General features: G+C 43.1%; 1 long non-coding RNA gene across 1 annotated transcript; it reads left to right on the top strand.

Moving 5' to 3' along the window:
- Window positions 1-212: 212 nt before the first annotated feature.
- LOC140530227 (uncharacterized) lies at window positions 213-6,078 on the top strand. The gene is made up of 2 exons (XR_011975867.1): window positions 213-513; window positions 4,056-6,078. It is a non-coding gene; the product is annotated as an uncharacterized lncRNA (long non-coding RNA).
- The last annotated feature ends 17,403 nt before the right edge of the window (window positions 6,079-23,481 follow it).

The following is a 23,481-nucleotide window of genomic DNA, read 5'->3' as shown; positions in this document are numbered from 1 at the left end:
GGCACCTCATTATTTCTTCCTTTCCTAAAGAGTGTGCCTGAGGGATTTGCATTTGACCTATCCCTACCTATCTGCATTTTCTAGAGGAGACATGAAAATGAAATTAAAACACTAAACAGCCCAAAGATTGTTGTCTCTCTCCACAGTACTAAAGGCAGAAGACAGCAGCCTGGGAACCGAGAGCTTGATTCTTTGGTAGCTTATGTAACAAACCATATGGACCTTGAAGCTCTTATGTAATACAGAAAAGATAACAAGAGGCAGTTTAACAACAACCCAAAAACACAAAGCACTTTCACAACAGACCACCATATGTTCTAGTGTTCCCTGACAGAGACCATCCCAACTCCTACTCCCTCGCCCACGTGGATCTTCACCACAAAAACAATTTTATTACCAAGCACTTTTTTTCAAATGGTGACAACTTTAAAAAACAAAGAAAGACCATCTGAGCTCCTCTGTGAAGAAACCAGAGAGTCTCAGTCACAGCTCTGGAAAAACTAGGACGTTGAGGTAAGAATCAGAGCCTTTGGGTCCAAATCTACATTGTGGGTAGAGGTCTAGACCTCCAGTCGAGAAGATTGGGGTTCATTTCAGACTTCTGTAACTAATTAACTGTCTTGTGCCTCAGTTTCTTCATTTGTAAAACAGAGAAAAGAATACCTGCAGTCTTTTCCTCACAGCATGGGTTGGTGGTCCTAATGAGTTGATGCATATAAAGTGCTTTGCAATCTTTAAAGAGCTATTGAAATAGCATCTATAACTCCAGAACTCAAGTGGGCAATCTTTGGAACCAGGGTCTCTTAATCTATGAGTACCAGGAACCAGATAATGTTGATAGATGGTCTAAAGCTAGATGATTCGGAGCTTCCTTACGATCCTTTTTTTATCATTTTGTCAGTGTCACCACCACTGAAGAATTGAATGAGGGCTGAGCTCATTCAGGACTGAAGAACTCTTTGTGTACTGTTGTTGTATGGTAGTCATACTATGATCTCTGAAAAACTAAAGATGAATATCACATGGAGGGCAATGGAAAGGAGGATGATGGGTGAGAGCAGGCTGCAACATAGAACCAGCAAAGAACTCCAATGAAGAATGAACTTGAGTTTGAATCCTGCCTCCAATACTAGCTGTGTGTCCTTGCACAAGTCACTTAACCTCTCTCTGTCTCAGTTTTCTCATTTGTGAAATGGAGAAAATGATCACCCTTCCTACCAAGATTATCATGAGGAGTAAATGAGGTAAAATGTGTAAAGCAAAAAAGAATGGCTTATTCTAGTCACAAAAGAAGTCACAAAGAATTGGATGACAGAAAGAGAAGATAGGCTGTTCATATGTTGAGAGCAAAGGATGGCAGGTGGATGTATGGCCAGTGTCCTGCTAGTGCATTCTTTATATTGAAGTAATGGGGAAAGACCTCCAGCGCTTTGAGTTTGCCACCCCAAACTTTGAATTGAGTCAGGCTGTATGAGTAGGTAGGATGGGTGGCAATCTGTATCTTTGCAGAGACCTCTTGAATCATTGAGATCATGGACCTACTGGCAATTCTGAGTGTTTCTGTGGGTTGTCACGACTGAGGAATTGATCACTAAGCATCCAGACTTGATCCAGACTTGGAGCTGAGTTTCTCATTAGCTAAGCTGGTCCTCACAAGACAGACACAGCTCTTTAAGAGAACACACTTGAAAATTTTGCTGGTATGACGGAGTTGAACATATAAGCTTGGGTGGTGTTGGCATAGCCTTGGAGAGTCTAGGGTCTAATACACACACACACACACAACACACACACACACACACACACACACTTGTAATGAGCCATCTGAATAGAACTTTACTAATGATTATTAATGTGGAAATAGGGGGGCAGTGGAGGACAGTAAAAGGAGTGGCAAATTTGGAGTCTGACTACCTGAGTTCAAATCCTGAATTTATCCCCGGCATGACCTTGATCAAATCACAGGCTCTCTGAGCCTCAGTTTCCTTAATCAAGTAGTTGAGGTTTGATTAGAAGACCTCAAATGACTCTTCTATCTCTAAATCTAAAAAAAGATGGGGTTAAACTAAATGATATTAAAGTTCCTTCTAGATCAAATCCCATAATTCCATGATCCTATTTGGAGACTGACACTGCTTTCCAACCCCCTTTCTTCCTCTTCATCTTCCTTGACTTCCACTTTTGACCCATCTTTCTGAGATTTGCTTCTCCCTTGTTTCCACCACACCATACTCTCCTGGGTCTCCTCTAAATCTCTGGTTGTCCCTTTGGTACAATGCCACAGCCCCTCCTTCTCCTACCCTACATATTGTGGGAATGCCCAAGGTTCTGACTTCAGTCCTTTCATCTCCTCTTCTATGTCCTTTTCTTCAACTATCCCTTTCCCACACATCAGTTCAACGCTTGTCTCCACTATGATGACTCCCAAATCTGGGCATCTCCTCCAGAATTTGTCACCATTATCCTAAACACCAAAAACATCCATCAATTGCCCCCCAATACTCTCCTCTTTCCTGACTTCCTCTCTGTTGATGCATCCCCTCCCCCATTTTCTGGATGTTGCATCAGCTCTTACATAAACACCATGAGTTCCCGGGGCTTAAATCCTCACAGCCATCCATCATTCCTTGCCCTTCCTCCACCTCCCAGAGTCAGCTGCTTAGTCTTTCTTCACAGTAGGATCCTCTTGAACTCTGCCTTCCTTTCTGTTCTCACTGCTGTAGTCCTCATTCACTCATTCATTCACTCCTGCACGATTCTAATAGCCTTCTCAGTGCCCTCCCTGCCTCCAGTCTCCTTCCCCCTCCACTTCATCCTACACACAGGTGAAGTCAATAAATCAAGAAGTATTTAGTAAACATAGTGCTAAGTTATGGAGATACAAATAAAAAGAAAAAAAAACAGCTCTTGCACTCAAGGAGTTTATATTCTAATAAAAGAGACAACACACAAATAACCAGATATGAACATGTGTGTGTGGGGGTGTGGGCATGTGGGTGTATACACAGGGTAAATGAAAAATAACCCCAAAGAGAAAGCAGATGCTGGGGGAAACCAGGAAAGTCCTTGTGCAGGAGATGGGCTTTGGGTTGAGTTTTGAAGGAAGCCAGGAATTTGAAGATGTGGAGGAGGATTCCACATTCCAGGCATGAGCAACAGCCAGTGCAAAGGAATAATGATGGGAGCTGAGGTATCTTGTTCAAGGAATTCGTTCATACTCAAGAATTCTTAGTGAGTCCCCATTGACTCTGGAATAAATTCCAACTTCCTTAGCCTGGCCTTCGAAAACCTCGACCTCTCACCTACCCTTGTCTCCTATTGTCTTACATGAACCCTCTGTTCGAAATGATCCCACTTGTCATATTTAATTTTCAGCTTCCTCTTTCCTGCCTTAACATCTTGGCTAAAGTCATCCCTCCACCTGTATCCCCCCACCCAATGGCTCCCTACCAACTTTGGGTATCCAGCAGCTAGGCCTACTTCAAGATGAACATACTACCTGCTCCAGGGAATCCTTGCTGACCAGTTCAGCCAAAAAGTGGGAGTCTCCTTTCTTTGAACTTCTATAAGATCTTCTGTTTTACTGCCCCCAAACCCTTAGCATAACCTGCCTCTGGTCAGAGCTCTCTGATTGTACTTTGCAGCTTATGATGGTCTTTCTTTATGCTGAGGGTTGGGAAGGGCCATGAAAAACACCAGGGTTGTCATCCCCACTGAAAAAAGAAGACAATGGCAGCTCACTGCTTTCTATCCACTGTGCCACCTCTCTGGGAAAATTCTAAGAGAAGGGATAGGGAGGAGAGGACATAAAGTCATAGATTTCAAGGCCTCTTTGAAGGGCATTCAATCCAACCATACACGTACACACACAAATACATTTTACAGAGAGGTTCACCATGGTCAGTCACACAGGATGGTAACAGAGCTTCACACCCATACCCTCTCATGCCAAATCCAAGAAATGCAAAACACTAAGAGACTGAACTCAGAGTTCCAGTCTCACTTGGATTTCTAAAGTCACTTTCTTTCTCCTCTTTTTTGTTCTCTTTCAACAGCAGAACAACTCGTGATCTCCATCTTCACAACACACTGCAACAAGCTGTTTGCCAGTATGACTAAAACTACCCACCAGGAAGCTTTGTAAAGTCCAAACAGGAAAAAAAAAGTATATCTAGGAATCTTGGAACCCAGAGGAGTGCTTGGGGAAAGTGGGACCTGTGATGAGAAGTTCAATAGCCGGCTTCACATGTGAATCATCACCTCCTTTGTTGTTCATCCTTCAATAGAGAAGAGAAGCAATGACGTCAGGAGGGTGATGTCTCGACTTGCACAGGAATTGGATGTAAGCAAGGCAGAGCTGTGCAAAGTCGTCAGCCTCACTCTCTTCTCCAGAATCACCGCAGTCCAGAGGCAGGACAAAAGGCAAGGTGGCTGGTGACAGCTCGGCATCCTCTGATGAGCTAACCCTGAAGTCAAGCTGGCCCAGGGCCTCTCGCAGCCCAGGAACCGGGGAGAAAAGTGACCTGTCAGCCAACATTGGAGACTTTGAGCCAGTCGGAAACCTCAGGTGGTTCTGGAGCCCTGAACGATACCCTCATTGTTCCCCTCAATTGTGTGGCGAGCGTAAAGCAGTTCAAACTTTAAAAAAAAAATAATGCCTTTTCCTCCTGTATGTCTTAGGGGACCCCAGTCCTTCCGTCACTTATTTTGCATCTCCCTTCTTCTGTCCCCTTTTTATCTTCTCTCTGTCTCTCTCTAACTGTCTATCTCTAGTTCTTTGTCTCTGTCTCTCCCCCGTATCTGTCTCTCTCTGTCTCAGTCTCTCAGTCTGTGTCTCTATATCTGTCTATGTCTTTCTGCATCTGTCTGTCTCTGTCTCTTTCAATCTCTCTCTCTCTCTCTCTCTCTCTCTCTCTCTCTCTCTCTCTCTCTCTCTCTCTCTCTCTCTCTCTGTCTCTGTCTTCCTCTGTTTCTGTCTGTCTCTGTTTCTCTATTTCTGTCTCTCTCTCTCTCTGTCTCTGTCTCTCTGTCTCTCTGTCTCTGTCTCTCTCTTCTCTCTGTTTCTATCTCTCTGGGTTTCTGTGTGTATGTGTGTCTACATATTTCTGTCACTGTCTTTCTCTCTTTCTGTCTGTCTATGCCTCTCTGTTTCTCTGTGTGTCTCTCTCTGTCTCTTCATCTCTGTGTCTTGCTGCCTCTCTCTGTCTCTCTCTCTCACCCATACACACAAACACACACACACATGCACATACACACACACATCCTGGACATCAGGTTGTGCTACAAACTATCTAAAGTCTAATGCACAGAATATACCAAAAAGCTGGCCAATGACCTCTGTATCACAACACCAGCGACTATGAATTGGACCATTGACTCCACAGTCCTGGGTTCAAATCCTATCACTGATACCTACTTCCTGTGACCTTGGAGAAATCACTTAAATCCCTGAGTCTCAATTTCCTTATCTACAAAATGGGGGGGGGGGGGAGGGGGGGCACGTCCTTTCAAACCTAGATATGATATTCATTGTTCTATGGTCCCATGATTCTTTAAAGAGATGCCTATTCCAATTCTGGGACTCACTTCACATCTTCTGATCCCTTCCCCATTCTCTTGGGTGTACCTATATCAAAAGCTGAGAGAGAATAACAGTCAGGGGTCTCTGGACCTGACACTTTCCTTTGCATTCGCCTTTCCCTCTCCTTTTCTCTCTGTCACTTTTCCTTTTTTCTTTCTCTTTCTCTTACTGGCAAATGGAGTGAATATGCCCATGTTGTGTCTTATTAATACCAACAGGCATTATTATTTGGGGAGGGAGGTAGAAGAAATGTGCTTTTTGTTTTTGAAATCAATAATCCTCCATTCATTTCCTGAAATACAGAGAAAGAATTTTCCAATGTATTGACTAGGCTTTTAGATTAGAGACACATGGTTTTCAGAACTGCTTTTAAAAAGTCAGGTATCAAAGTTTAATAAATTAATATGGTACTTTCTAGTCCTTCTAAAGGAAAAAATAAATCCCCCAAACATATATAAGAAAAAGGAGTGACCATCTAATAAAAACCATGGCAGATAGAGTGTTCCAAGATCTGGCTTCTTTCTTCATCTTCACAATCACAAATCGTAGCTTGTTGCACGCACAGAAGGTTGTAGCAAGATAAGAATCATACAATGTCAGATCTGGAAAGGACCTGAGAGCACAGGATGTCAGCATAAAGCAGAGAATGCTCAGGCTAGAGCACAGGATGGTAGAACATCAAAGAAAGACTATCAGAGGGAAACGATGCTTTGCAACTTGAATCTTCAAAGCGGAAACCTGGAGTTTCTGAGGTGGAACAGACCATAGAACAATGAATTGTTGTAGCTGAGAGAGACTTTAGGACATCATGTCAGAGCTGGGAAGGAACTTAGTGGGGAACAGAGAATGTTGAGGGGGGGAGGGAGGGAGGAAAGAAGGAAGGAAGGAAGGAAGGAAGGAAGGAAGGAAGGAAGGAAGGAAGGAAGGAAGGAAGGAAGGAAGGAAAGGGAAGGGAAGGGAAGGGAAGGGAAGGGAAGGGAAGGGAAGGGAAGGGAAGGGAAGGAAAGGAAAGGAAAGGAAAGGAAAGGAAAGGAAAGGAAAGGAAAGGAAAGGAAAGGAAAGGAAAGGAAAGGAAAGGAAAGGAAAGGAAAGGAAAGGAAAGGAAAGGAAGAGGGGTTGTGACTTCCCCAAGGATCTTAGAGATTATTTAACAGCATTTGAGACTGGGGAAAGGATTAATCTTTACAGTCTTTAAAATCACCAGAGTAGTCAATTTGCCCTCATTCAATCTGAACTACTTAATTTTTAAGGAGTTCATCAAAGAATCATATAATTTTGTAACTATAAGGTAAAGTAAATTGACCAAAGTTACTTCAAAAGAAAAAATGATAATAATGATGGTGGCGGTGATGACAATGAGGGTGACAATGATAATGATGATGACCTATTTTTATTAAAGCAGTTCCCATAAGTGTTACTTGATACTCATAACAACTCTGTGACATAGATGCCATGGACATCATTTTCTTCATTTTAAATGCTGGCACACAAAAGCTAAAAGAAATCAAGAGACTGATACTGAATCACCCAGTTTGTAAGTGTCTGGGATGAAATCTGAACCCAAGCCCTCCTGAGGCCAACATTCTAACAAGGTCTCTGTTTCCGAACTGAGCCCTCTGTCTATACCCCCCAGTTTTTGAGTTGGATAAAGGCTAGCAAGTTCCCTGAGAAATGCTGGGATTTGTACAAAGTTCCAAAGATAAATAAAATTTAAATGGGGAGAAGAAAAAGGGTCTTATCATTTCTCATTTTTTTTCTCTGTTATTCCAACTACTCCACATCCACCAATGGACTGAGTGATCTAAGCCAGTCACTTAAACCTCTGTGCATCTTCTTTAAAAAAATCTGTAAAATGGGAATCATAATCCATCTCCCACTCACCTTATAATAGTGCTGGGTCTGTAATGAACAGTTCCACATTGAAGCATTTTGACAAGCTCCAGGTACCATACAGATAAAAGAATCTGGCCAGGGCTGAGGATTTGCACATCTAGGCTAACGTGGGTGTTGGGCAGTTGCTAAGTTGAAGACCAAGGCTGGTGGAGACTACAGAGGGACCATTTGTTAGGCCAATCAATGCAGTTTTGTCTCTAGTTTCTGAAGAATAATGACCCATAACATCTGAATGAACATTTTCTTCAAATCCTTTCCAGTCCTGACAAGACAGTACCACAGTCCATTTGTTTGGGGTTCACAGCAGTAAACAGTTGATCCTTTAGCCCTAAATCACCATCACCAATGGGTGGGTTCCTTTGAGATTATGGTCTCTGCTGACCCTAGAGTTGCTGACCCAACAATGAGAGTCCTCTATCTATAGGAGAACGAATTAGAAAATGTTTAGACTCCAAGGGACCTTAGAACATAGAACAAAGTATGTGATTTAGAGGGAGCTTTCAACAAAAAATGTTAGAGCATACAATGTTAAATCTGTAGGGAACCTGAGAACATGGAGTATGAGAACGTAGGACATGAAAAGTCAGAGCTAGAAGAAGGCCTCAGAAAATAGAACCTTAGGGGGAACTGAGGGCGAACCTTAAAACACAGAAAATTAGAACTTAGAATATCAGTGAACACAGAATACTGGAGATGGAAGGAACATGAGAACACAGAATGCTAGAACATAGAATATGGAGTGTTAAAACTAGAAAGAGACTTAAAACAGAAAAAAGACAAAGCAGGAAGTTAGCATAAAATAGAACATCGGATTTGGAAGGTCCTTGAGAACACAGAAAGTTAGAACCTAGGAACTCAGATAAGAACACTGCATGTTTGAGCTAGAAGGCACCTTGGAGAGCATCTATTTCAACCCCTTAATTTTAATATAGAAGAAATTAAATCCTAGAGAAGTGACTTTCCTAAGTCTCCTGAATTCCAGGACAAGACTCTTTCTACTGCACGAAGAATCTTATGTTTAATTTGGTTTCATAGCACCACAGCTTAAACAGTCCTCAAGGATTTAAGTACCTGCTATGTGTTAGGCACTGTTCTAAGCACTGGGAATTCAAAAATGGGCAAAAGACAATTACTACCCTCAAGGTCACAATCTAACAGAGTAGATAATAAGCAAACAAATATGTACAACAAACTACATGCAGGATAAGTAGAACACAATTAAAAGAGGGAAGGCACTAGAATTAAGAGGGGGTGGGAAAGCCTTCCTGTAGAAGACGAGATTTTAGGTGAGACTTCAAGGAAGCCAGGGAAGTCAGCAGCTGGAGTGAAAGAGGCATGGGGGACAGAGATGCCCGGAGGAGAGAGAGGGGAGATCTTGTTTGTTGAACAGCCAAGAGGTCAGCATTATTGGAGATGCACAACTAATAACCAACCATGGTTTTTAAAAGACATGTATAGATAGATGACAGAAGCAAGAGCAGCGAAAGATAAGACTGATGGGACAACCCTATGGGAGTAGTGTCAGAATTGGCCAAGAATGTCAAAGAAATATTTCAAGTACCAATGATTTCATTAGTGTGTATATGCCCTTCACTGGTGTAGACTGCAACTCTCCACATTCTAGTGGATTATGTTTAAGGGTTGCTGGGGCAGAAAAATCTTCACCTTGTGGGTCCAATGTCAGCTAGATTGCTTTCCAGAAAATAGATATAAAATTTGTCATCTGTCCATAGTCACAATTTTCCCATCTTGGTGGGATCCACGAGGTTCTGAGCTCTATTGGCACAGCCATGGAGAGGCTTCATCCCAATTTCATACCCTACAGCCCCTTCCTCTGATTTTCTCAGTCTTCCCAGATCTCCATTTTAAGGACAGCTCCTTGGCCTGGTATGTCTTCCACTGCTCTCCATACTCCAACTCTTGACTCTCCAGACTCTACTTTGTCTCTCTTATAGGTACCTTCCTCCGTTTCCAGTGTTTCCCATACTTTTCCACTCCTTTTGGGTGCAGTCTTCCCCCTTTAGAATCTAAGCCCCTTGAGAGCAGGGACTGACTTTCTTTTTGCTTGTATGTGGATGCCTACCTTTTAAGCACCATGTCTAGCACATAGTAGGTGCTTCATGAGTGTTGATTTGACCAATACTTCACAAGTACTTCTTTCAAGGAAAGAATTAGAAGATGCTGGCCCTGGTGAGTAAGAGTAAAACAATTTTTAAAAAAATAAAATTGACAATATTTTAACAGTCAGGAAATGACTCATCAATGATGTGGGAGTCGTTTCTGTGTCAGCTGCCTGTGTACAATCAGACCCCCAACCTGGTAGAGCAATGATCAAAAGAAATATAAAGCTGGAAAAAAGAATAAAAATGGGGGGGAGTAGGTATAATATGCAACTGAAACAGCTCACAACTGGTCATTGTAAAGTATTTGTTGACTTTGAGAAAATGGGATATGGACCAATCCAAAGAGATAAACAGTACAATTATTTTAGGCTGAATTTAGAGTGATAAGGACTGGACCAGTGATTTTATTTGTATAAGGAATTGTCTGGTGAGAAAACTTCTTCCATCAATGAAGACGATCACTTTCTCTGCAATTTATAGTTTTAGACAGTTGCCCAAAGCACTGAAAGGCTAAGTCAGTTTCCCACGGTCACACAGCCCAACTTGAAGTCCAGTATTCTTGCTACAAAGCTGGCTGTCTACCCACTTCACCATTTTGCTAAATGGATTTAACCAAATCGAGTCAATTTTGAAAATGAGGATACCCAAATAATATAAAAACCACCATGGTCAGCAAATACTTGGCTTCTTGGCCAAGAAGAGAGATATGGGTAGCCAATGGCAACACCACTTTGGACTATCTGCTTATTTGTGCTTATATGTTTAAAGCCACAGGGAAAAGGGCCATTAGGAGGAGCTTCACAAAACGAAGAGAAATAGTGGAAGGTAAATCCAGTGTAAAGGACTTCTAAAGATGAAGGACAAGAAAAAGACGAAAGACTGAAAAACTCTGCAAGGATTTTTTAGAACAAACTTTTTTTTCTTTCCAAGGAAAATGAGACCTCAACACTGAACTCAATCACTGACCCTCATGTGCTTAGAGAAGAAATATAAATGGCACTCAAGAGAACCAAAATGGGAAAAGATAGATTAGCAAAGCAGAGAAACATACTAGAGGTGACATAGATGTGAGGGTATTGGGGGTGATATTTAAAGTATCTGAAGTATGGGAAAATATCAAAATCTTGGGAAAATCTTGAACTCTATTTCTACCTACCCTCAAAGACAATCAAGAGGACACCAATAACTTAACCTATAGGCTTCCTTTCCTATTTACATAAATTATTTATAAGAATAATCTAGAAAAAGAGATGACATAGATATCTATGTAGACACACGGACAGGGGAATGGATGAATGGAATGTTTATTAAGTACTTAGCATGTGCCAAACACTTTGCTAAATACTGAAGGTACAAAGTTCAGCCTAGGATTTGGTACGATAGGCTATATCTTTAACCTCATGCGTTTGACTGAAAAATGTAGAGAATACAGGATCCCATGGTTCAGTGCCAAAGAGATCTGTGATCTTCCCAGTTTTAGAAATTCTCTACCATAATGCTGATTACTACCAACCGCTGCCTGCTCCTCCTGTGGGACTCTCATCGATGTCTTCCCAAATATTGGCCAGAGGGTATACCTTCCACATGGTGGAGGCTTTCCTCACTTTCTCCCAACATCTCCACAAAGGAGCCCTCTGGGCATCCATCAGCTTGTCATCCCTTGTTCTTTCCAAGTGACCAATCCATCTTCTTTTTCTATCATAGAATTGTCTGAGGAAATCTTTAACTCCTCTTCTTTGGAGTTCCTTTTTGGTTACATGTTGTAGCTTGTTCCCTCTTATCATGCACCCTTCCATTATCTTCTATGGGATGTTCATCTCAAGCTTTTCAGAAGCATCCGTGTTCGAGATTTCAATGTCATTCAGCAACACTAGTGAAATATTTGTAATAAAGAGATAATCCTTTGTTTTCCTGAGAAACTTGGTGTCAATAAAAGTTCTTTGAGTTCCAGACTTGTCTCTTCCCCCTTTCAACTTGGGGTCTGGCTCATGGTCCATCTTCATCAAAGATGCCGTCATATTTAATATTTTTTTTATAATTTAAAAAAACACAGTAAGATGCCTTTCATGTATGTGAGTTATTTAAGATCCCTCAAAAGATACCCCAGAGATGACTTTGTTTGAAAATCACTAATGTCAGGCAAGATGTAAAATAGGGGTATGAATGGAATGCTCACTAAAGGCAGAAGAAGAAAGAAATTCCAGTTGAAGAGGGAATCCCTGCAGTTGGTATAGTTCTAGCAGCTCTTGGTCCAGGTGACTCAGTGGATAGAGTGCCAGGCCTGGAGTCAGGGGAAATCATCTTCATGAGTTCAAACCTGGTCTCAGACACTTCCAAGTTGTAAGTCACTTCACTGTTTGCCTCAGATCCTCATCTGTCAAATGAGCTGGAGAAGAAAATGGCAAACCAATCCTGTATCTTTGCCAATAAAACCCCAAATCGGGTCACAAAGAGTCAGACATGAGTGAAAAATGACTGAACAAGCCACTCTTGATTGCAGAGAGCATTATACTGATGGCGGCAAGCCCCAGAATGAGATCGTAACCACTCCAAAGAGTTTGGTCTAACTATCCACCCAGGAAAGATGAATGAACAAACAATGCCTATTGCTCAGAGTAGGGTATGCCACTGGGCAGAGGGTTTGTCAAGTTCATCCAGCAGTGATTATATGTTGGATAAACACTGTAACATGGGCAAGTTGGGCCTGGAATTGCACAGGAAAAAGAGAGCAGTCTTCGGGAAACAACAGTTTCTTTTAATGACCCCAAGCTTCTTCCTAGAAGAAAAAAAAGATCCATCTTTTGTAATACCAGTACTCTTTCCATGTTTTAGGACTTCCAGACATGGAACTTTTCAGTCTACAAAGGACTGAAAATTCGTATCACCCAGAGAGGCAATGAAGTTGTACACAGCAGGGCAAGAGCTGGCTATAACCCATTATAATCAGGGGAACAGAATAAAGTTTGCCATCAAAGAAGTAATTAAAAAACAAAATGGACTGACTAGATAGCAAAGATGAAAGATAACTAGTTTGGAGTCCAAGTGTTCCTGGATAGTCAGTGTCAAGAGAAATTGAGGAAGACACTGAAGTTGCGTGGGCCCCTGGGGGCAAACTTATAAGAGCACATGGGCATGAATGGGTAGAAATCAGCCTGAGTTCAGATGGACCATATCGATGGGAACAGATACATGAGACTAAAGATGTAAAGCTGGAAGAGGTCTTACAGGCCATTTAGTTCAACCTCCTTATCCAGAAGGGGAAACTGAGGCAAACAGGGTGAAGAATTGCCCAGGGTCACACAGCTAGGAAGTATCTGAGACTAGATCTGAACTCATATCTTCCTGACTCTGGGCCCAGCACTCTACTGCACTACAGAATGTATGTATATGTATGTGTATGTGTGTGCATGTCCATGCATATGCCATGTGTGTGTGCATATAGGTATATAAACTATATATTATATTTAGATCTCTGTATACCGATTTAATTCCCTCCCCTCCAATGCCCCCTCAAAATGTATAATGTCAGCTTTTCCTGGGCAGGGTTGAATTCAATTGAATTAGGTTGAATAGTCCTCTGTTTGTCCCCCAAGCTTCTCCCTGCTCCCTGCATCAGAAGTCTCCTGGAACAATAAACTTTGAAGCTCCCAGAGGATGGCCCCTTGCAGAAAGGGCCAGGCTGACCAGACTCCCCATTAAATAGCCACACAACCCAAGGCCCGGACACTACCTGGCCCCTTCTCACATTCAGGGCTTCTTGTCTGCCTTGACACAGCCCAACCTCACCCACTTATCAGAGCCGGAATCATCTCTCCACCTACAACCTGTCTCCTCTATCAATTGTGGGCTCATCTGAACCGGTGAGGAGCTAATCCCAGCCTCCATTTGCCCTGAATTTGACCCTTCCCCTCCCTTTTTTTGGCCCAGAGCAACTTGACATCCAGACAGCTCTTCCTGTGTCATGGCCCACCCTAGTCTGGTAAGACTCACATGCAAAAATCCTCCTTTTTAAGTAGTGAGCTCCCTGCCACTACAGGAAACCAAACACGGGGTTGGACGACCACTGGTTGGGGTTGCTCAAGAGGGCATTTCTTAGGGGGAGGGGAAGGAGAAAAGACCTCAAAGGCCAGTCCAGCTAGACATCTAGTAGCCCCACTCTTCTGCTGCCCTCCTGAACTGAAATCTCCAACCCCTACTGAGCAGCCCCCACCCCCCCTTCCCCAGCCACTTAGCCCAGCAGGTTCATTCCAGACACCCACCCACCACAGTTCCCCAGGGATAATCCCTTATCTGTACCCAGTTCAGTCCACACACAAGTCTTCCCTCCCTTCAATTCAGTTCAATTCAACTCAACATTCTCTACAGGTCTGTTCCCTATAAGGCCTCATGCTGGGTCCTGAAGGTACAATGATTAAAAGGAAATGACTCCTGCCCTCATGGAGCTTATCTAGTACCCATCTTGAGCTGCACCATAATTACATGGAGGAGGAGGAGAAGGAAGGGAGGGGAGGAGAAGGTAAAAGGAGAAGGGGAGGAGAAGAGGAGGGGAAAGGAGGAGGAAAGGGGCTTACAGGGAACAGCTAGGGAGCCCATTAACTAAAATAGAGAGTACATGAAGGGCGGGAATACGAAATTAAGACTTTAGATTATAGATCATTGGCAAAGTGAGTACAGAGATGGCCTTGAAGCCTGAAAGACCTGGGTTCAAGTCCCATCTCAGACACAGTCTGGCCTGCGAACCTCAGTGCTCTGTGCAATTCCCAAGGTCTATACATAGCAGAGAATGATGCCATGCATGGACAAGGGGAGGTTCCTCATCAATGAATCAATATAATCACAGGTCCAGCCCCAACCCTAACCCCCTCAATGAAATAATCTAGATTAAAAAGTCTGTACAACATAGTGGGTTGTTGTGGGGATCAGATTGCTAATGAATAGAAAGCAATCTGCAATCCTTCAAGCCTTATTTAAATGTCAGATATAATTATGAGGAAATAGAAACCCAAAGACAGAAAGGCTAAGACCACTCAGCTAGTAAGTGATAAAATCAGGATCATGGATAGTCACAGAGTTCAGAGGGGGAATGGGGCCTAGCAATCATTGATTTCCCTCCTTTTATTTTGAGATATAAAGGAAAAGTGACTTCCCCAAGGTCACACAATAGTTAGGTAGCAGCAAATGTAGAATTTGAGGCAAGGCAATCCCTCAAATAGTGCTGGCAGTACCAGGATAAATAGCCATCCATCAGTCAAATAATAAGCACTTATTAATCACCTACTACATACTAGACTCTTTACTGGTATGGTAATAAGATCTTAACACCTGATTCTTTTTTTTTTTTTTTCTGTCTCTGTGTCTCTCTCCCTCTCTCTCTTCCCCTACATGCATGCATAATCCCTAGAGCTATCCCTTGGTCCCTCAAGTACCCTGGCTGGTAGCCTTTAGCCTCTCATGCCCAGGGGTAGACCTCCAATCCTCACAACCCCTAAGGACATGCCCCCTAAAAGACAGCCTTGATCCCTTCCCCATAATACCCTATAGGATAGCCCTGGTTTCTCTGCTTCCCTAGCGATAGTCTTAGACCCCTAAATTCCCCTGGGGGCATCCCTGAGCCCCTCCTATCCCTTATGTTCAACTCTGCCATGCCATATCCTAAGAACTGGACTCTTCACCCCCCAGGACACAGGTCTTAAATACTGAGAGGTTTTGTGGTTGTTTTGGGGGGGAGCTCAGTCCCCCAGTCCTCTTCACTTCTTGTTTCTGATACCACAGAGACCCATCTCCCTGAGCTGGGGCAACCTGTTCATTTGACCATTTTCCCTGATAGACAAATGACCTGGAATGGTGGGGAGCTGGCTCCCCTCAGGGCTCTACCCTGCCCCACCACCACCTCCATCCTGTTGAGGGGTAGAGAAGATGGGATTTTCAGGGCAGGCCTCTTTCCCAACGTGGGTGGGTGGGTGAGTGGGCGGCACACACCCTGTTATCTGTTGGGACAGTTTCCAGAGCACTCCTTTTTGCCTGCGTTTGTCCTGCTCCAGGCTGCTGTAGACTCGGAAACCAGTTCGACTCCAGCCTGGAGGAACAATTCAGCAGGAAGTGGATACAGCTCTTGCCATATATGGGTGGAAAGAGAAGGGGTGGTTGGCTGGTCCCCACCCTCCTCCATGGCTGACTCTGCAGAGCTGGCTCTCTGCCCGCATCCCACCCAGGACTGCCCCATGGCCAGGTGGCCAGGGAGGATTCAGCAGCAAGGGAGGGTCCCTGAGGCTGGGACTTATCAGGAAAGTGGCTGGAAATCAGAGGCAGAGTCCTGAAATGCAGTGTACCTTGAGTGAAGGCAGAATCAGAGATTGTTAATCTGGAAGAGACCTTAGAGCATAGAATGTTGGAATTAAAAGGGACCTAAATATCAGAGCTAGAGGGGAGTTTAGAGCATTGAATATTAGAACCAGAGAGAACCTTACAGCAGATTGTCAGCTCAAACACAGAATGGCAGGGCTGAAAAGGAACTTGGAACATAGGACATCAAAGCTGGAAGAAAGCTTAGACCATAGAATGTCAGAGTTGGAAGTTGATACAACATGTCCTCAGAAAGGGGGGTGGGGAGGGAGAACCTATTTGTATAAAAATATTTATAGCAGCTCTTTTTGTGGTGGCAAAAAATTGAAAATTGAGATGCCCATCGATTGGAGAGTGGCTGAATAAGTTGTGGTATGGGATAATAATGGAATGCTATTGTGCTGTAAGAAAAAACAAACAACATGATTTTTTTTAAAAAAACCTCAAAAAACTTACATGAACTGATTCAAAGTGAAGCAAGCAGAACCTGGAGAACATTATACAAAGTAACAGCGATATTATTCAATGGAAAATTGTGAAGTACTAATGATGAAGCTTACTATCTACCTCCAGGGAAAGAACTGATATTATCTGAATACAGACTGAAACGTGACATTTTTCTTTCTTCCTTCCATCCATCCTTCCTTTCTTTTCAAGTCCTTGTACAAAATGACAAATATGGAAATGTTTTACAGGATTGCACATGTAAAACATATATTGGATTGCTTACCATATCAAGGAGTGGGGAGGAGAGCAAAGAGGAAGGGACAGAATCTGGCACTCAAAACTTAAAAAAAAAAAATGTTAAAGGTGTTTTAACATGTAACTGGGGGAATTTTTTAAAGTCCTACTTGGAAATAGTGATTTGATGGTAAATCAGTTTATATTTGTGTGTTTCAAAACCCAAATAAACATTTCCAAGTAATACTTCAAGAGGAAAAAAAGAATAAATTATGTCTGAGATGGAAGTGATTGATTTTAGAACATTATTAGGACATTATTAGGGCACAGACTGTTACAGCAGGGAGGGACCTTAGAGATAAGAAAGTTGTTAGTGTGTGCACCTAGCAAACACGTAGGAAGGGTTGGTAGCACTGATTTCACTCTGAGCCTCCCAAGAACCCCATGAGACAGACACAATGGGTTTGGTTGTTTCCACTGTGTCTTTACTTGTCTGTTTGTCTGGACCTGTGATTTCATGGGTGTCAGGAGCTCTCTCCTTGAGACACATTGGCACCTGCTCTGTGGAACTAACTCATAGTCTTCGGGAGTTACCTAAGCTATTGAAAGGCTAAATGATCCTTAGGCAAAAGTGAACCCAAAGAAGGTTTCCTCAGGCAGCTAATAGCCCAAGTAGGACTTTATTCCAGGTCCCAGGATTATTATATCCCAAAATCTCAAGAATAGGAGGGACCTCAGAGGCCAACTGATAATCTAACCCATCCAGTGCTCTTTCTAAATGATAAGAATTCAAGTGTATATGGTATTTAGCCTTTGCAAAACAATCTTCGCATTTGTTCTTCTTTGATCATCTCACTGGGTATTCAGGTAATGCTCTGCTCTTACTGATGGGAAAGCCCTTAGAAAGGCCTGGGTTTTTGGGAAGAGGAAGTTATGATAGGCTATTTTTAACTGAGGATAACCAGAGGGGAAATTGGAGAAACCAGGAAAGAGAAGGAGGAGGAAAGAGAGGAGACAACAAGAGGGATGCCCAGTCCCCTACCTCCTAACACGGTGGCTTTCCCTGCCTTGGTTGCTCCTTCCCCAGAAGTTAGTAGGGTATATGATATTAGGACTGAATTCAGTATCATGAAAGAAATGGCTTCAAATATCAAGTCCTGTGTTCGTTAAACCAAGTGACCTAGCTGCAATCACTGCTCTCTGGGGCTCAATTTTCCCACTTATAAAATGGGGATAAGTCTTGTTTGCTTTTCACACAGACCTGCTTTAATAATAGACTAAGCTATGTGCACCACGGCATACTAAACACAAATTCATTCTTATTATAGCTCTCAGAGGCAACTTGGTATAGTGGAAATGAATTTCACATCCAAGGTTATGAGTTCAAAACCCAGTTCTGCCACTTCAGTGACTTGGGGCAAATCACTTAACTTCTCTGCGCTTTGGAATCTCCATCTGCTTAAAAAATAATAACAATACAGTGGGACTAGATTACTAGACTGTCTTCTAAGGTTCTTCCCATCTCTAAGTCTGTGAGGCAGCCAATACGCATTTATAAAGTGCTTACAATGTTCCAGTCACTGAAGGTGATTTGACAAACTAGGTATTACAAGCTGGTATCAGGTCAGTCCAATGGCCTTTCTCATGGTCAGAAAAAAAGGAGGGGAACTTCAAGGGAGATGACAGGGCTTCAGGCAAAGAAATAAAACTCTACTGGCCAAGTCCCAAGCACCAAAATAACCAAGTTGTGCCTTGCAGGTAGGGATGGGGAGTCCTTAATGTTTGAGAGTTTTCGTATGCAGCCACTTTCCTTGTAGAAGGCAGAATGCTGTAGTAAGGAGTCTGGAACTTGGAGTCAGAAGGCCTGGGTTCAAGTCCCGGTTCTCCTGGTGGGTAGCTGTGTGACACTAGGGAAATTGCATCATCTCTTTGTCACTTTTATTTTTAATTTGGAGGACATCCTATGATTAATCTAAGGTCCCATGAGCTCTAAAGATCCTCCTATCCCTAGATCCCACCTTCATCTCTTTAAGCCTCAATTTCTTAAGATTCCACCTCAAGCCTTTCCTGAACTGTGTGACATTCATTAGGTGAGTGACTTAGCTCCGTTGGCCTCAGTTTCATCGTCTGTAAAATAGGTGGGTAGCCTCCATGGCCTCTGAGATCTCTGCCAAGACTAAATGACGAACTGGAGATATCCACTTTTGCCCCACAGAGTTGGAATGAGGCCTGGAGGAAATCATGGATATTACAGTACTTTGTGACCCTGTAGAATTCTAGAAGCATAAAGATGGCACAAGAGAGGACCTAAGAGGCCATTAAGATAATGTTAAAGAGGAGAGAACTGAGGCTCAGAGAGGTTGTTACTTGTCCAAAGCCCCATGGCTCTGGCAGAATTTGAACCCAGGGTCCCTCATTCCCCAGGAAGAACTCTTTTCTGTGCCCTCCTTCCTCCCTCGATGTAAGCAATCATCCATTAGAAGGGGGGGCCTCCCTAAGTACCAGGGAGGAGGGGGGGGAGGGGAGCCAGCAGAACCCACTGGCTGCATCTCGATGTGTCAACAGGTCTTGGCAACACCTCCCCTTTCCTTAGTGGGTGGAAGAATTTTGGCCCCCTGGACTTCCTCTGGGAACTAGAGATCTCAGTGTTCTGCAGCCAGTGTGAAGCCACACTTTCTTAAAGGCACACTCCTTATCTGCATTAAAGGCCAAACCCTGCCCTAGGCACACGTGACTCCAGAGCTGTGACAGACTCTGCCAGGGCATCACTTCGGTGGAGTGAAAGATGAATTATAGGCCTCCAAGTCAGAAGGGACCTTGGTGCACTTGGGAGTCCAACCCCCTTATTTAACTGAGGATAGAACAGAGCTGAGAGAGGGCTCAGGGCTCCTCCAAAGGCACACAGGGCATTCACACCAGACGAAGGCCCAGAACCCAGGGCTCCTAGATCCTCAGTCAGCTGTTGCTTTTTTTTCATTGTATCATGTTAATGGCTAACTGATGGATGCTAGTTGGGACACTGGGGAATGTCCCCCAATCTCAGAGGCCACCCAGTCCAGCCCAGTCCCTGACAGCATCCCCCATCCATCATCCAGTCTGCTTGGGAGCCTCCAGTGAGGGGGAACAGCTATAAACAATCCCTGAAATGGAATTAAATGAAAGCCCCTGTTGTATAAGTTAGGTTGTTGCTTTTTCTTTAAAGCATCGTCCTTGTGTCTTACGTAGGGGCGCTAATAGTAGGCTAGCATTAACCCAAATTACTGTTTCCATGAAGATAATAACAGTGATCAGATGTATTTTAAAGCAAATTGGCCAATTAATAAAGATGAAATCGTCTAGCAATGATTGTGTTTCCTAGTGTTTAAATAAAATCAAATCTAAAATACCCATTTTGTGACATACTCAAGCTGGTGGCGTGAGTTATATTCCTTGTTCTCGGAGTCAAGAGAGACCTTGGTTGGAATCATGGGGGCAACAACGCATTGGTCTGAATATCGGCTCTGCCTCCACTTACTTGTGGGACCCACCACAAATTCCTTAAACCCTTCCCATTGGCCTTGTATTCTGAAGAGTAAAGACTGGACCAGGTGAAAGATCTCCAAAGTCTCTTGCAACTCTGTGTGTATCCTATCTTTTTTTTTGTCTGTTTGTTTATTTTTAATGAACACCTGGGAAAGTTTTTAGTTTCATAGAACCTCAACTTCTCCATCTGTAAAATGGGCATAGCCACCCCATTTTCACTCTCTTTCCTACAGGATTTTTGAAAGGAAAATAGTTTAAGATTTGAAACACTAGAGAAATGTGATCTATTCTTATATTTAGTGATTTTTAGAAAAAAATTATTCATTGGCTCAAAGCAGGGCTCTGGAATCTCCTTTCTGAATGGGACATTCTTAAGACCTTAAACTTCTTATTTTGGGTAAATTACATGGCAACCATTTGCCCACTCTTGTTGGAAAAGCAGAGAGGAGAACCCTGTCCTCCCCTAAAGCTGCTACTAAGACTGCAGAGCAATATGAGGGGAAAAGAATAATAATTTTTTAAAAAATAAAATAAAATTCCTGATAAAGTGGAAAAGGCAAGCCAAGTGAGGTATGTGTCTATCACTTGCAAGAAAAGAGATGTTGTTATTAACAGTCTGGTGAACTCAGTTTAGTTAGAAGACCTGAGTTCAAATCCTACATCCTTTCCCCATGACCTATATCTCCACAGACAAGTCATTTCAGCTTTCTAGGTATGCCTCAGTTTCTTCATCTGTTAAAATCAGGGAATTAGCCTAAAAATCATGTTTGTTACATTCATAATTGAAGGAAATTCCCAATTTTAGTTAAGAGGTTAGTGAAAATAAAGGTATGTCTTTTCTTCCCCTCCAAGTTCCTGAGTTCCCCTAAAATATATGCACAGATCCTGTTGTTAGGAACCCTAGACAGATGATATAAGGCCCCTTCCAACTCTAGCATCCGATGGATAGTCTCTGTCCTCCCGAGCTATAGTCTGTTTGCTATTCTGAGTTGTTTCAGCCTTAGCATCACATACCATATGTCCTAACATCCTAGGCTGCACACTCCAAGATTCACTATTCCAAGTACCCTTCTAACTCTAACAGTCTTTCTTTCACATTCCATCATTCCAATAATCTGAGGCTCTTTCCAAGCCTAACTTTCTGTATCCTAATACTCTATGTTCTAAGGTCCCTTCCAGTCCTAAATCCCATGATCCTTGGCCTGGTGGGAAAGGGAAAAAATGGTAAATGCCCTAGAAAGTTCCGGTCATCATCATATGCCTTTTGAATTCTATTTACAGACCCAGTTGGTTAGCCAAAGGAAGAAGGTGGGGGAGGGGGTGCAGCCCTTCATAAACACTGAAGATAAGGTTTATACCAGGTGTCCACTAACTAGCCCAGCCAACTAAAATGTCAAGGTTTTTCCTCCACTCCCCTTCTCCTTCCTCTGCCTGTGACCTGACTCATGTTTACTTAAAAGATATCCCTGGGATGCAAGGGGAACGCCAGCCGCCCAGACATGAATAGATGGTTATTCAAGGTTGGCAGCCTGCCAGTCCGATAAGGGGAGGCAGCCTGCTCAGGGGCTTGAAGCCTTGGCATGAGCAGGAGAGTAGGGTAGGGCAAAGAACTGCCAGGCTTGGCTGTTGATACACTTAGCTTGGCCAGAAGCTGTTCAGAAAAAAAAAAAAAAGATTTGTTGCTGTCTAAATTTGACCCAACCTACAAAATCTCACCAGGAGGTTAAGGAGCAGAGAGGGGGGTGGGATGGAAGAGGCTGACAGATTCAAGTCAGCTCCCTCCTCTCTGAACAGATCACAAAGAAATATTATGATTCTGATGATTAGTTCATCAAGACTGGCCATAGAACCATCAAATGTTGGAACTCAAAGGGGCCTCAGAAATTTACAGTCAATTAATTAGCAAACATTTTTAAAGTGCCTACTACGTGCCCAGCCATTGTACTAAGTATTGGCAAGAGAAAGGAAGGCAAACAGTCTCTGCACTCAAAGGGCTCACGCTCTAAGGGGGAGGGAGACTTCATGCAAACAGCTAATGGACAAGCAAGACGAAGCCAGGCTAGACAGGACACAATCAGCAGAGGTCCTAGGGAAGGTTTCCCCTAGATAGTGGGACTTGAGCTGAGACTTTCAGGAAGTCATGGGAGCTGGGAGGCTGAGATGAGGAGGGAGAATGCCCCAGACCTGGGTTACAGTCTCAGAGGTAGAAGGGATCTTAAAGACCATCCAGTCCAGTGGTTCTTTTCCCAAGATCCATGGATATAACATTTGGGTTAGTTTTCCTTGGTTTGGGGGAGTGGTCTCCGAACTTGTTAACTAGGTGGTACAGTCGATTGAGTGTTAGACTTGGAATCAGGAAGACCTGAACTCAAATGCAGCTTCAGACGCTGACTAGCTATGTTACCCTGGGCAAGTCAGAGATCAAGCCTCTGTCTGCCTCAGTTTCTTCATCCATAAAAAGGATGATTACAGCACTTATCTCTCAGGGTCAGTGGCACAGTGGACCAAGTACCAGGCCTGGAGTTAGGAAAAAACATCTTCCTGAGTTCAAAGCTAGCCTCAGACACTTACTTAGCTATGAAACCCTGGGCAGGTCATTTCACCCTGTTTGCCTTGGTTTCTTCATCTGTAAAATGAGCTGGAGAAGGAAATAGCAAACCATTCCAGTTATTTTTGCCAGGATAACCCCAAGTGGGGTCACAAAGACTTGGATACAACTGAGAAAATTAAAACAAAAAACAGCATCTCTCAGGGTTGTTGGGAGGATAAAATAATATTAGTAAAACACTCAGCAAACCTACGAGCTCTGTGTAAACGTTAACTATTGCAGGGGAGGTACCCTTTGTTTCAATATCACTGGTTTCCCTTGTAATTACTTGTACTTGAGTTTATTGCTTTAAAAACGTGATTATGAAAAGGTTTGTAGCCTTCACCAGACTGCCCAAGGGTGTCCAACACAAAAGAAAAAAATGTTAAGAATTCCTGATCTAGTCTAACCTCCCATTCTACAGATGGGAAAACTGAGGACCAGAGGAAAAATAACGTTTGTTCAGGTGACAGTGGTAGGCAGTGTCCGAGCTGGTACTTGGGTCCAAGTCTTCTGGCCCCTGAATAAACATAAATATCCTCTCCAGGAGAGGAAAGAGAGAGAGAACCTGTCATGAAAGATGGCAGAAGCTGGTTGCTAACTCTCCTTGGGTGCCACCTTGGGTAAATCAGTTCCCCCTGTCAGGGGGGAATTATTTCCCTTAGTTTGCTTTTTCAAATGAAAAGGTTTGATTTGACTAATTGTAAGCTTTTGTTTAGCTCTGAAATCCCATCTTTTCTTCCCTTTGGTCC

The sequence above is a fragment of the Notamacropus eugenii genome, chromosome 2 (genome assembly GCF_028372415.1).
Source record: "Notamacropus eugenii isolate mMacEug1 chromosome 2, mMacEug1.pri_v2, whole genome shotgun sequence".
Classification (NCBI taxonomy): Eukaryota; Metazoa; Chordata; class Mammalia; order Diprotodontia; family Macropodidae; genus Notamacropus; species Notamacropus eugenii.
This window is presented reverse-complemented; position numbering and strand designations above follow the sequence as displayed.